This window comes from Stegodyphus dumicola, chromosome 4, assembly GCF_044657685.1.
Source record: "Stegodyphus dumicola isolate Sdum_Otavi_A_Nest chromosome 4, ASM4465768v1".
Taxonomy (NCBI): domain Eukaryota; kingdom Metazoa; phylum Arthropoda; class Arachnida; order Araneae; family Eresidae; genus Stegodyphus; species Stegodyphus dumicola.
The window spans coordinates 132,065,650-132,080,356 of NC_140771.1; the positions used below are offsets into that span (position 1 = coordinate 132,065,650).

The 14,707-nt window shown below is 31.3% G+C and overlaps 1 long non-coding RNA gene across 1 annotated transcript; it reads left to right on the top strand.

Moving 5' to 3' along the window:
* The first annotated feature begins 3,277 nt into the window (after window positions 1-3,277).
* Window positions 3,278-7,110, top strand: LOC118180387 (uncharacterized). Its single transcript, XR_015040518.1, has 3 exons — window positions 3,278-3,358; window positions 5,660-5,752; window positions 6,628-7,110. It is a non-coding gene; the product is annotated as an uncharacterized LOC118180387 (long non-coding RNA).
* The last annotated feature ends 7,597 nt before the right edge of the window (window positions 7,111-14,707 follow it).

The window sequence follows — 14,707 nt, forward strand, 5'->3', positions numbered from 1 at the left end:
ACTCGGAATAGTTTGGCGATGTTTGGGAAAACGTACGCTCTCTGCTTCCAACTTCCTTCTTCAGAAATTCCAAAATGTTAGTCACTGTGGTTTCTGTGTCAGGGGTTAAAGATCGATTAAACTCTAAAACCAATTCGCTAGGAAGTATCCTCATTAACAGTGGGCATAACAAATAGCTGTAAGAATTCGAAGTAACGTTAAGGGAATCAAGGCTTTTAATTTCAATTTCTAAGCTATCATATAAGTTACGTAATGTTTTAATATCATCTATTTTTTTAACTTGCTTTAAATTCAGCAGACGACTCATATTGCATTTATTAAAATGTCCTTTCTACCAAACCTTTCTTTCAGAATATTTATTGCCTTAGCATAATTTTCGGCAACTGACGGTAATCCCTTTATTGACATTAAAGCTGCGTCCGTTAGTAAAGATGTGAGGTAATTAAATTTGTCTGCATCCTGTAGAGCAGAGTTATTATGCATAGCAGATTCGTATTGAGCCCAAAAACTTTGAAATTCACATATTTCGCCTTTAAATTTATTTATGGTTAGTTTCGGAAGTTTAGCGCTATTTATATTTGTGTTCTCTACGGTATCTATAGTAGCAGAATTAGATGGCAACTCATTTAATTTAACACATTTTCTATTTCTAAATATTCTACTGATCTTCGATTTACACAATGTAATTTTATTTTTATATTCCAAGCTATCCTGTATTTCAGTTTCGTACTCTTTTTCATCTGTTAGGATAGATTCGATTTCAGTGTTCAATATTAGTATACCGTTTTCATTTTCATTTAAGATGGATAAATCATTTTCTAATAAATCAAATTTAATATTATCCGATTCTATTTCCTTTTCCATTTTAGCTATCAGTCTTGTTACTGATGCTCTTAACATTCCTTGCTTCTTTTTTAGTATTTTTAACTTATCCATCTTAATAATCAATATTCAATCACTAATCGAACAATAATAAATACTTAAATCACAATATATCTAAAGATCACTGTTATCTCGGAATTTCGGCACCATGTTGCAACTTATGATCTTTTTTCTTATTCTTATTATTTACATTTTTAACAACATCGATAAGTGAAATTTTGCTTACCTTATCAGGGTCAATGTTCCTTCTTACCTCCTTCGGGAACATACAAGGACCTGACTCGGAACAGAGAGCTTACTAAAGCTATGTTCACTAATTGTGGTAAGTAGACAGGATACAGACGAAGGGTATACAAAACCCTTTATTTTTCTCTATATACAATAACTTCCGTACTTCGTAATACACCGACCCGCTACTCGGGGTCTAACGTAAAAGTATAAAAATAAAACTAAACTCTAATTTAACTTTAGAATAATAAACGTGGAAGATTGGCCTTATATTAACAGGAAGGCGTATGTAGTACAGATAACTGAGAACACTACACTCTAAATCTCGCAGAGTGGGATTTGGAGGGTAACAGCAGTTTTCGCTCCGTTTCGTGTCAAACAACGCAAATTTACTGTCTTGGTAGCAGAACATGTTTCCCACTTGCAATAATAACCTTGGGGAAGGGAGTGAATTGAAGGAGCAGGACGACCCCCTGTCTTGTCATCGTCCACCCAGACTGACCAAACAAGTTTGCTAAGCCAAAGAACGTTCTTTGGCTAAGCGCCATTTCAAGCGAGGACAGTTGTAACAATGGATACAGCTCCTTTGCCAAAAGTAAGTTCGCTTTTAAAATATATATACAATTATTTCTTAATATAAATATCTTAATTATTATAAATTATAGTTAGTTTGCTCTTTTTTTTTTAGGTGTCTGTAAATTTGCTTTAAGAGTGTAATGCTGTAACGTAGTTTTATTTATTACGTACTGCTAACACAATGAAAGCTGTACGTATGGATGGTACTTTTTGTAAATAATTCTTAACATTATTTTTATTTTTGAACAATTTACACAAAGCTATCGAATTTTATTATTTAAATTTAGTTTTGCATGCATTCCTATTTCAAATATGAAGAACAGCGGTGGAAAAAAAAAAAATGCATACTAAAGTTTTGATTTTTTTTTTAATAACACAAGTGTGTAAATTATTTGGTAGTATTGGAAGAAATAAAAACCGTATACTTTACTGAATTTTCTATTGAACTCATATCGTTTTCAGCTTCTAGTAGTTTTTAATAGATTTTTAACTTTCATTTTTTATAAATTCTGCTTATAGTTTGTGACAATAAAATTCATTTGCTGTTGCAAAGCTGAATTTTTCCAAAATATAAATACTAGCACTACCTGGGTCATATCAGCATTCTAAAACTTATATTTTGTAACTAAGGCCTCTTGAACATTCAAAAGTCCTGGAGGCCAATAAAGCTGCTAAGACGGCTTTCCGTTTACGATTTTAAAAAAATCTTGCATTCTTTAAAAAAAATGAAAGCTTTCAGATTTTAAATTACGCCCAAAGGGGCATTTTTTTAACATTTTGTCTGTTACCTTTATTTATTAAATATCACGTTCTTCGCACTTAAACCATAAAAACATTCAACAGCAATCTCGCAAAATAATTTTAAAATGAACATATCTTTAGAATTTCCAATACAGAGTCTCGCGAGCTGGAGATATATATATTTTTTTTTACTCGTACAGTCTTGCCATTGCTCGCTTTGAAATCGTTTACTTGTTTACTTTGTTAATCAAAAATTCGTTGAAGTATTACAAAATATTAAATAATAAAGCAAATAATAAAACCAATTTCAAATTCAAATTAGGGCTTCCACATGCCCATATTCTATGGAAGATTACCTTATTCAAATTTTGTTGGCTCTAGGTACCGTTGTTTTATTACAATGCGAGAAACATACATACATTCATGCAGATTCTTCATTATTTAATTTCTTTAAATATAATGTTTCGTGGCAGCAATTTGAAATGAAACATATCGTGAATATGCAAAATGCAAAATATATGCAAAATGCCAAAACGAAATTAACAGTCCTTCTGGGAGAATTGCCCCTTTGGACTAAAAAAAAACCCAGCTATTTAAAAAAAATAATAAGTTTTGATTTTCTGATGACAAAATGAAAACTATTGTATTATTAAATATTCCAGGTAATTCATGCAGATAACTATTTAATGAGAATTCATTTTCAATCAAAGACCAAGCATAAAATTTTAGTACCTTGTCCCATTCTACATAGGTTCTATATTCCTAATACTTGTGCCACAGCAAATTGTCAAATTTATCTACCCCTTGTCTTTTTTTTAAACTGTAGCACAATAAAATACTTTTTTTTCAGGAGGCGTTACATGATAGTTCAAAATTATCAGATTTTTATAACTGCAAGAAGTTCCCGAAGATGCTGTTAATGTCCTAAAAGGTAATTTTATTTTCTACTCTGTTTTAAATTAAAAACTATACCTAGTCCGGATTTTTGAAAATTCCAGATATTCAGTTGACTTTACATGCTATATACATGTATTTATTTTATGCTAAATATGTATTTACTGACAAATATACGTATATGCCAATATATAATATGTACACCAAATGTTTATTTCTTTTAATGCAAATAAGAAAATTAAAAAAAACAGTATTTATTTCTAAAAAATGTAAGGCATGTTTTTTTCAGACTTAATTAAATAGTAAAATTCGTTTATGTCTAAACATTTTTATTTCAACTGAAACAAAACGACTTTTTATATGTAAGCCATAAAACCTAAATGTTTGATGCATTTTTATTTTATAATATGAAAATCAAGCAATATTGCCTTATATTTGTGGCAGTGCCTATCATATTTAAAAAATTATATTATTTTATTAACAGATAATAGAATGCACAATTAAAAAACAGCTTCGCCTTCCTTCTATTGCGGGAGAAAACCTAATTCGACGGGTTATTTTTATTTATTTATTCCCCCCTTCTAAGAAAACTTGTCAGGCATACTTTCAAAATTGTCGAAATATATACTAATTTAAATGATAATTCTAAAATGATTCATAGATTAATTCATATACATCAACTCAATAGTTAGAAAGTTAAACTAATGACATTTACTTATTACTTTTCAAGATTATTGCCTTTTCATTTCAATTAGTTATTATTATCTCCTATTGATATTAAAATGAGTGAGGATCTGATGAAGTAATGTTCAAAATAATATAATTGTTTACATTAGCAAAAGCTATTGTTGTATCAAACAAGTCTTATAAACCGTTTCTTATCCACAGTCCTTTAAAGTAGGAAAGAAATGTAAGTAACCTGATTTTAATAAACTCATATGAATTCATTTTCTGGTTTAGATAGGATTTAAAGACTCAGGTAACACAGCTTGTTTACATTTTCAATAACTAAGTTATGTGAACACTGTTAGAGGTGTAGCCAGAGTTCTTGCTGCCTCACTCAGTGCACAATAAAAAGTCTATAAAATGTCAAAATGATATATATAAAAACAAAATATCTGGGTTTATTTTTGAAATAAAACATTAATTCTAATACCGTAAAGTACTATTTTGTTTGTTTTCCTTATACACAAAATCATTAATAGTATTCTAAAAGTTTGATTTACTACTCTATCAGCTGATTTGTAGACAGTATGGTACAATTTCTCAGTCTTAGGTGTTTTTTAATCCATTTTTACTTTGCAAAATTCTTCTCGCAACAGTCATGAAAAAAATTTACAGATGTATATCAGTATTTGGAACTGCATTCTGAAATTTTATGAACGGCAGAAGTTCAAAGTTACCATCCTTCCACCTGCCTTCGAAAACACTACCGCAAAGAATCTAGTAAATGTAAACGCTGCAAAAGCACAAAGCTGGTAGAATTCTCTTGCGGCCTCCTCGCTTTCTTTCGCTGCTGTTATGTTGTGAATGGCCAAGGACTGACCATTCATTTTTTTTCATTTAAAAAGATACAGTTTTCATCTTTTTATGTCCCAAGAATTTTGAAATATGTGGAAACAAAACGCCCTGATCTTCTGGTACCAAGTATTGCTGATTTCAGTGGTAAAAATCTTTAAAAATTCAACTAGGATTATAAATGATAGAATTTAATTAGGATTATAAATGATAGAATACTTTAAAACTTTTCTTTGTTTACTTTTTAATTACCTAGAGTAAAGTAATTTTGCATCTATTACTCACATTGGTCTTTATTCTTAAATGGCTTATAGTTTTTTCCTTCTGGCTCTTAAAGATAAGCGGTAAATGCATGTGCCTCTAGTGCCAAAGGCCTTTTTAATGATATTTTTGTAATCATTATGTAATAAACGTGTATATATATATATATATATATATAGATGACCTAAAAGCATTAGTTTTGCTCACAGAACTTTTGCTCAGCTAAAATTATTGGAAAGAAAGAGGGAAAAAGGCTTTATTCATTATTAATGAGTAAATATTTGGCATAAGTCTGTGCATAAAAAATAATTTCATATGCTTAGCTATAAAATTCTTTTCATAGGATAATATTTTTAGTTTGCAGTGTATGTATATGTAAATAAGCTATTGATACTATATGTAAGTGAGCTGAGCTGCATATACTTTGAAATTTGCTACATATTCTATCTTGAAAGGTTCATGTGTGATATTTATATAGTTTCAATTAATTATTACATTTCACATGCAATTTTTATCCAGTATATGTCTTTTATATATACTTTTATTTTTATTTTTGTAGGGTAAATGCAAAGCAAGTATTTTAGCATCAGGTTGTTATTTGAAAAAAAAAAAAAAAAAAATCCAAATTCTGCACTTCTAATATTTGCTAAATGTAAGTATTGAGGAATTTTGATATGCTTTGCACTAACTTTCATTTTAAGAGGGCAGATTATATTAAAATGAGCCATTTTACAGCAGTGAATGTATTTGGCCTCATGTGGCTAAAATTCATCTTCTCAGGCTGCTTTCGACTATTGTACCCCCAGATGATGCGTGGTCATTTAGCTAATTTCTGTAGAATTGGAATTGCATTGATTTGAATGTCACCTACATACTAGCAAATATTTCGAGAGAATAAGATGGTTTGTAATATGTGTGATGCCTTTATATGATCTAAATCTAAAGCATGACACTAATCATATATATGCATGTATATACAGTGAACATAGATTTTTTTTTTTTTTTTAAACTTGTAAAGGGATGGAAAAATTGCTTCAAGGTGAAATTCAAAAGATACACTTCCAGCCAGACTATAGCGATCATGAAATCAAGAACAAACATCTTTACAATAACAATAGTTTATTATGAACAACAATAGTTTATTATGAAGGGATGATACTTGTTTTCATAAGGAACAGACAGACTAATTCTCCATATAGTTTGTTCTTTTTACATTTTTATGTACATTATTTATTACATTTTTCATTAAGAAGCAACGCACAGATAGGCTATCCTATTTTATATTTGCATCAATATAATATTTACATATTCCTATATGTATTTATACTGCATTTTTACAGAAACTAAAAGCAAAAGACCTCTATGTGAATAAAATTACTAGGAATTACTTATTTTTGAAAGAAGAAAAAATTTTCTGGCGATATTTTTTAATTGGAAAGATAAACTTTCTAGTATGGCTCATTGGTATTTGACTTGTCCTAATAGATAGGTAATGGATGTGTTCTTAATAAAGAAATTTATTTTCAGGGAATAGAAGACATGGAATCTCTTGGACCAGCTCAGAATAAACAGCCCATTATAGTGTGTATTACAAGTTCATTATATATTAAAGCAGTAAATCACTTAAAAGCATGCCCAAATCATGCCATGAAGGCATTTGACATTCTATTTAAAACCAATTTTGTATTTAGCGTTCAATATGCACATACATCAACAAAATTTTATAATTTTGTGGCAAGCCTTTTGTATAATGTCAGCACTCCTAGAGCTTGTGTGGACTCTTTAAATACATGTTCGAGTCTGAATTTATTGCATTTTGTACATGCATTACATTTCATATTTTTAATGTCATTTTAGTGTCATATTTTCCATTTATATATATATATATGTACATATATTTCCTAATAAAGAGATTTTCATGCAATGCTTGTTTTCACTTATATTTAAAATACTTTGTTCATTGAAATTATTATAATTCTGCAGTTATGGTAATGATTCCTATTCGGATTTAATCAATAAATGAAATACATAATAATTTTCAGCAGAATTATGAAAAATGAATTTTTAGCTTACACATGTGAGCTATAATCCATATTATTTCACTTTAAAATTTACTTTATTTTTCCCAAATGAGACTTGGAATTAGCATATATAAAAATAAGTTATAGTCTAAAAGTATATGTAAGCATTTATTCACCTGTAATGATTAATGTATAGGAATTTGTATGCATATAACTTCTCAAAAATAGAAAGCGTAACAAGCTAACTGAAGATTTTAGACTTTATTCATAATTTGGGGTAATAATTAATTTTAAGCTCTTCATAATTATGTAATAAGAAATAGAAACATTTCTTTTGCAATATTTTGTGCAATATATGAAGCTAAAAACAATAGCATGAGAGTATTTTATGGTTACTTATTTTCTGAATCTCATACATTAAAAATAAAGCTGAATAGTTTTCATGTAAGGGAAATTAAATTCGCATTTGTTTCTTACTTCAATGTATATTAAAATTTATTATTCGATTTTTTATGCATATTATGCTCAAGTAGACAAACTACTAGTAACATCAATTCACAAATTGTATTAATATAGTCACTTATAAGTAGCATTTTAAGAAGTTAAATCTATCAGATTATGATACAGGTTTACTGACACATATGATCAGCTGTTCTAACACATTCAAATTTTCATTATAAAATTTGTCAAGAACTATTTTTAATAAATTACTTTTTCAACTAGAATGATTATTTAATGGAAAATTTAGCTTACAATTTACATGATTACGTGCCCAAATCTTGTGAATAAGCATAATTTGCTTTTTTAAATTAAAATATGTATACAAAATTTAGAATGTATATCACTATATATATATATATATATATGATTCATCTAAAATGATTTTTTTTAAATTTCTTTTATGAAACTAAGCATTTTTTGATTTCTTAAATCAAATTTTGAAAATATCTGAAATATTTATTCAAAGTTTTAAGTACCTGAAAAACCTTATTTTTTATTCAAAAGTTAAGTTTTTCATTGTGAATATCTTGCTATTCCAGTTTTTATATATAAGTTGCATTGACGTTCTTATTTTTATTGCTTACTACACATAAAGGTAAAAGCCATGTTTCTGTAAAATAAAATATATTCTGTAAGTTCAAAGTAATTTCACATCAGAAGTACTGTGAGGAAGTGATAGTGTTAAGTATTTCAGAATGTTAACTACACCGAATTTCCAATATTTTAATATGGATGCAATTTTTTTATATGTATATTTCATTAGATCTGGAAAGAAATCTCATCGCCAATAAATGTTTAAGTAAGTACATAGGTAGCAAATCTAAAACAGATGTATATATCAGATAATTAAAATCACAATAGCATGTTAAAAAGTAGTGTAAAATATTTTTTTCAAGAGATAATATTAACCAGATATCTAAAACAATACATCAGCTATAAAGTTTACATAGCAAATACCAATTTTCAGTTTGCCTATAAAATAATTAAATAAAAATCGCACCATCAAGGAGTGAGCAGACTATTATTATAACTCCTTGTAATGTGTGTGGTTTCACCCGAATGTCGGGCGATATCTGACTATCGAAGAAGAGCGAACGAAGAAAGGGTCACTCCTGTTTTTGTGTGAAAAGGGACCGCTTTTTACTAGAGTGAAATATCGCTCCTTCGAGGTTGATGCCATTTTGGCATTAGAGGGAGGTGGGATATCACTCCTTTAGAGTCGGATAGGACTCTTTCGAATTTAGAGTGTACAATACGTTTAAAAGTTATCAAGAGGATTAAAACCTCTGGCCTGGAAGGCAACAAGCAACTGCGTAACTTCTAAGGTAAGCGGCCTGCTTCGAACTCACTGCTTCCTCTCTCTCGCTTGGCAAAAGGCCACAACTTAAATACTTGGCGTTCGCCAGACAAACTTTGCATAAAAACCTTAACGCTTATAATTCTGGCCGGAAGTAGAAAATAAGAAGTGATAGTAAAGATTTAAAATAAAATAAACGTTAGTAAAACTTAAGATCCTTACAACCTTTCTTAATAAATATCCACAGGAACGCTTGGAATTACTTTTGACTTTTATCACACAGAAGCTTTATTTACAGCTATGTACAAGAACTGTATGCTTACATTAGAACATTCATCATGTTTTTCTGGTTGCCACTACATCTATCTCAAAAATCCGCAATGTGGTAAGAAAAATATAACAAGCTAAAAGTAAAAAACTTGCCCTCTCGTGGCCAGCTACATAAACTGTAACAACCGTTTACCATCAGGAAGCATATGTGGCAGATATTACAAATCCTAGCATACACAAATTGGACTTTATGAGGTAAAACAATATTTCTTGAATTTTAAAAACATGAACTGAATCCTGCCACTGTGGACATAACCTTTTCGGAATAAAAGATAAAGGAATTAAAATTGTCGACTACATGAAAGCTCAAGATGATATTACAGTACCAGAAAGAACAGAAATTTTGCTACGTGGATCGATAACAGAAAACAGAAACTTCTGATAAGACATAATGGAAAATCCTAAGGCCTTTAATAGCCCGAAAGGAGTAGGAGTAGCTTCGGCATTCTCAACCTATCAAGGACCATCTTTCCGGTCAGAGTTGCCAACGGAAGTGATAAGGCGAAAGCCATTAATAAAGGTCAAGTGGATGCAGCATGTAGTCCAGCGACCCGCGTCAAATGAACCAGCAGTGCGTCAGTATCTGGGTGCTCGGAGATCCTAACATCCGAATTACCGAAGATGCACAGATAATCAGTAAAGAGAGCAGTGCTACAGAACGTATCATTCAAGAATTTAGAGATGCTTTCTCCCGCGCATCTTCTGACGTAAGAAGAACCAGTTTGTCACAGCATGAAGTTGACACGGGGATTTATCCACCAATCTAGCAGAATCCAATTCGTGCATCGATTGGTGAAGATAAAGCGGTTTGGAAACTTCTACAGAACATGCACGAAAGTGGTGCCTCAAACTTGGCCCTCTCCCATTCTCCTGATCAGAAAGAAAAATCGTTCAACTAGATTTTGCGCTGATTATTGGTGAAGGAACGTCATCACGAAAGCAAACAGCTATCCTGTTCTTAGAATTGACAAACTTCTGAACACTCTTTTTAGAAGTAAATGGTTTTCGACGCTTGATTTATAGAGGGAATACTGGCATGTATAAATAAAGGCTGATGACCCAGAAAAGAAAGCATTTAATACCGTACAAGGACTTTTCAGTTTAAGACGAGGCAGCTTAGATTACGCAACACTCGAACGCCACATGGAGACCGTGCTGAGTGGTCTTTCTTACCAAGCCTGTTTGATGTATTACAGTACCATCATCATCGTCAGGAAACGTTTTGAAAATCATTTCGAAAATATTAGGAATGTGCTTCAGAAATTGATGGAAGCCAAACTAAAGTTACGTTTTGCCATATGTAAATTATTTCATGCATAAGTTAGTTACCTCGGAATGATATATCTGCCAACTGTACGTCTACGGATGCAGAAAAACTGTCCAGTGTTAAAGACTGGAGATGCTCCGAAAATGCTCACAGCTGAAAAGTCTCCTGGGACTTTGTATCTACTATATCAGATTTATGAAACACTTTCCTTCCATTTAAAGACTACTTCGTAAACTGGCAGAGATCAAGTTCATTTCTTGTGGGCAAAAGAATATTATCATGCATTTTACAAACGGAAGGTGGCTTTAACATCTGCGATAATCCTGCCCATACTCAGTTCAAACATCTTACTTTCGACATGATTCGAGAAATGAGAGTGTCGGTGCTGTTTTGGTCAAGAACGTGTCGTGGCCAGAGTAAATTCCTGCTTGTCACAGATAATGCATCGTAGACCTGGCTATTAAATTTCAAGAATGCTGAAGACCAGATTGACTGATGTATACAGATATTCCAGGAATATGACACCATTCTTCGTCATCGCAAAGGATCACTACACGGAAATGCAAAACCTATTTCTAAACGACTCTACCCAGAAAGCTGTTGACATTATTCCTTTATTCGGCCGTATATCAAGTTAATTCAACATTGTCTGACCCAGAACAATGGACTGACGAAGAAGTCAGGAAAGACCAGTTGGAAGACGGTGACTTAAAGGATCCATAAAAAACTGACTGAAAGGCGCTTTCAAATAAGAAACCTTTTTGGAAGGACATTTCGATAATCTTACATTAAAATAATGTTGGGCCCGTTGGGCTCACTCCATATTCGAAACGGCGGCTTTTGCCAGAATTTTGAAATGATGACAGAAAAACATTCCGATAGCAGCTGATATTTCCAAGATCTTTGATCCAGGACATCTTTAGAGAATTATATAGCAGTCTGACATGAGGACGTAACATGACGTGATATGATTTATTTAATTTGGGAACTTCCTCTTGAGAATAGAGCTATAAGACTAAACTGCGCCATTCAAATTTTTTATAACATCTTACCTAACACTTAATGCGGATACCTCTTGACCAATCACCAAATTGTAAAACAAAACGTTTTAACTCGAACTGAAACTTTTGACTCCCGTCCTTCTTCTTCTGAATTGTTGCGTCACCTTTCGCTTAAGCTTCTTTCCTGGCCAGACGCTTTGTGGCTACCTTCTTTGTTCAAGGAATATGAGCTGAGTTAACAAAACCGGAGGGCGCATAAGGCGCCCGTCCGTATGTGAACCAAATATTGCGAATCCCGACTTGCTTTTCTCAATAATAAAATTGTTTTGAATCCGGCCATGTCTGATGTCTGCTTTGCCAAGTTTCTTCGCTGCGCATCTATTACGCTACCACCAAGTTTCAACTCATTCATATCATGTCTCATATATACAAGTTGTAGACACACATATTTGTATATATATATAATTTAAAGATTTCTCATAAGATTCGGTAACGACAGTTTGTAGAAGAATGCTATTCCCAAATGCTTTCTTTTGGATTAGCATCTGAACATTTGCGACGTCTCGTGCTTAAAACAATGATCCCCCTCTGAGTGTTGTCGTTAGCGGGAGAAGTACAAACAATGCTAATTTAGGCAGAACAAGTCTAAATTTTTTCTGTGTAAGGTTAAAACTAATATTCTATGTATTTAGCAATTAGTTAATTATTCTTATTCCGGTGAAGCTATCACTTTGACAATCTAAAGAGATTATTGCAGTAAAAATACAAGGGGTAAAATTTACTAAAAGGTTTAATAAAACCGTTTCTTAGAGTATAAACAAATAGTATTAAGTAATGACCATTATTACTTGTGGGATTGAAGAAGCATTTAAATTAGAATTTACGCATTTAAATTTTCACCTAAACAATCCATTTTCAGCTAATGGAATTTAAAGCCCTAAGCTAGAGTAGATACTAAATTTCACTTAACAGATCCATTGGTCGTCTTGAAGAGCAGCTCATTTTCTCAGACCAGTATTGTGTGGATATAGTAGTACTCACTTTTCTTACAAATTCACACTCTACTTTCTGTTGGAGAATGACGGTAGAAATAGAAGGTATAGAACAGAATTGCGATACAATTAATATATTAGCTAAAGTAAATCGTACATCAAAATCGGAAGTTACAGCTATAATTGAAGCGATACATATATTGCTCTTTTAGAGTATAAGTAACAATTTTCAAACCATCCACATTATGTTGTAACTTAAATTTTCTTCAGGAATCCTGAGATCCTGATAGCAGACCTAACTGATTCCTCATCAAGATAACTATTAATTAAACAACTAATAATTTATTATCGTCAAGGTTTTGCCGCTTAATTAAATTCTGAAACTAGTGCTAACAAGAGTAAAATGGGGAGTTAAAGAAGTTGGATCAACCAGTCAGAAAAGTTAAGCGCATTTCAGCTGTTCTTTTAAATGAGCTTGTGTACCTCTTATTCTTGCTGACTATTTCGCATAATGTGTCAAAAATGTGCTCTTTTGCATATAATAAAAGAACAAACGACGCATTAACGTAATAAGATTAGTAACTTCAAATAACAAACATCCATGGTATTATATATATTTTTTTTCAATTGAATATTTTCCTTTCACTGTTGTCAGTGGAATGTCCTGACTTTAATAGCATTTATATAGTTGTATTACACAGAACACAGTTTTCTTGCTATCGCCAATTTAGAAAAAAATATCCAATCTGAATTCTTTGTCCTGAAATTGAAATAATTTCTTTACTTATAAAAATTTGATTTTAATTTTTATCATGACTACAAAGTGATGAAAAAGAGTTTTGTTAGTAAAATTTGAGATAGATTCTGAAAAGTATATCTAAATAACGATGATACAATAGAAGTCACTTATCACATACTTACCGTTTTAGCTTTATCAGCAAAAATTCTTCTGCTAACTTTGCTGTAAATAAGATAGAAGCTTCTCCTATTCCTCAGGCAGTTGCTTCCTAATTCCTTCAGAACTTGAGCCTTATGATAGAGTGTAAGTTCGGACATCACCGTCCCTAGCCGCCCCAACAGGGCGAAAAGGCTGTTGAAGAAATAACTGTCACATGGTCTCTCAAAGCCGTCTTGAACATAAGCCCCGATCACATTCTCCTAAAGATCCTGAGATGGCTTAGAAGGGTACTTAATCCATGTTGTGGTCTTTGGGGAATCTTGTTTGCATTGGCGAAAAGGAGAGTTATTTCGGGGTATTCTCAGTAAAGGAAAAGAAAATGAGTCATCTGCAACTTTTCGTGACATTAAATAATGAAGAAAACATTAAACAATTAGCTCAAACGTGCTTATAATAAAATTATAAATTTTATAGAGACAATACTTCCGCTTAAAAGCAATTATTCTTTTACAAGGATTGGTGCATGAGAACTTTAATCGACATATTATGAAGGTGTTTATTTATCTAAAGTGCAATCAATGATAATTGATTTTTCATTGACATCACTGATACATGATTGAATTGTATACCACGATTTTATTTATAATACAATGAAACGTCGATTATCCGCACTCGGTAGTGACAAGTTAGGATAATCTACTTTTCCTATTTAAAAATTATTATTTCAAGCAATCTTATTTCAGCATAAAGATATTTAGTCACTTTTGGATCAATTATGTACATACAAAATAATTTAAGTCAAGTAAAATGACTTTACATTATTTATATGCACGATAAGCACATTGTCAAAAAATGCAGCAAGTGTTGTATGCGACTCTGAGATGAAACAAAAATGCATGGTAACTAGCAATTTAAACTGCAAGGGTTTAGCAGCGTAAATAAACAAATAACCTTGAAAATAAGCACATGGTTACACGAAGTACGAAATGATGGTATAAAAAAGTATTAAAATTATTTTATGGTATTAACTAATTTTTTCGGCAAAATCTTATAAACAAAAACTTATAACAAAATAAATATACATGTGTGACTATTTTACTGCATTTTAGCTTTTGCATATATTTATAGTGTTATGTTTTGATCTTAAATTTCATTCTTTAATTGCTGTATTTTATGTAATAATTTTAATGTTTTTTTGTTTGCTTATTTGATCGAATATTTGGCCATGTAATTCGTGCATAATATTGTCGATTTTATAATACTGAATCCATCATTGCTTAAATTCTAAAAAAAGGATCCC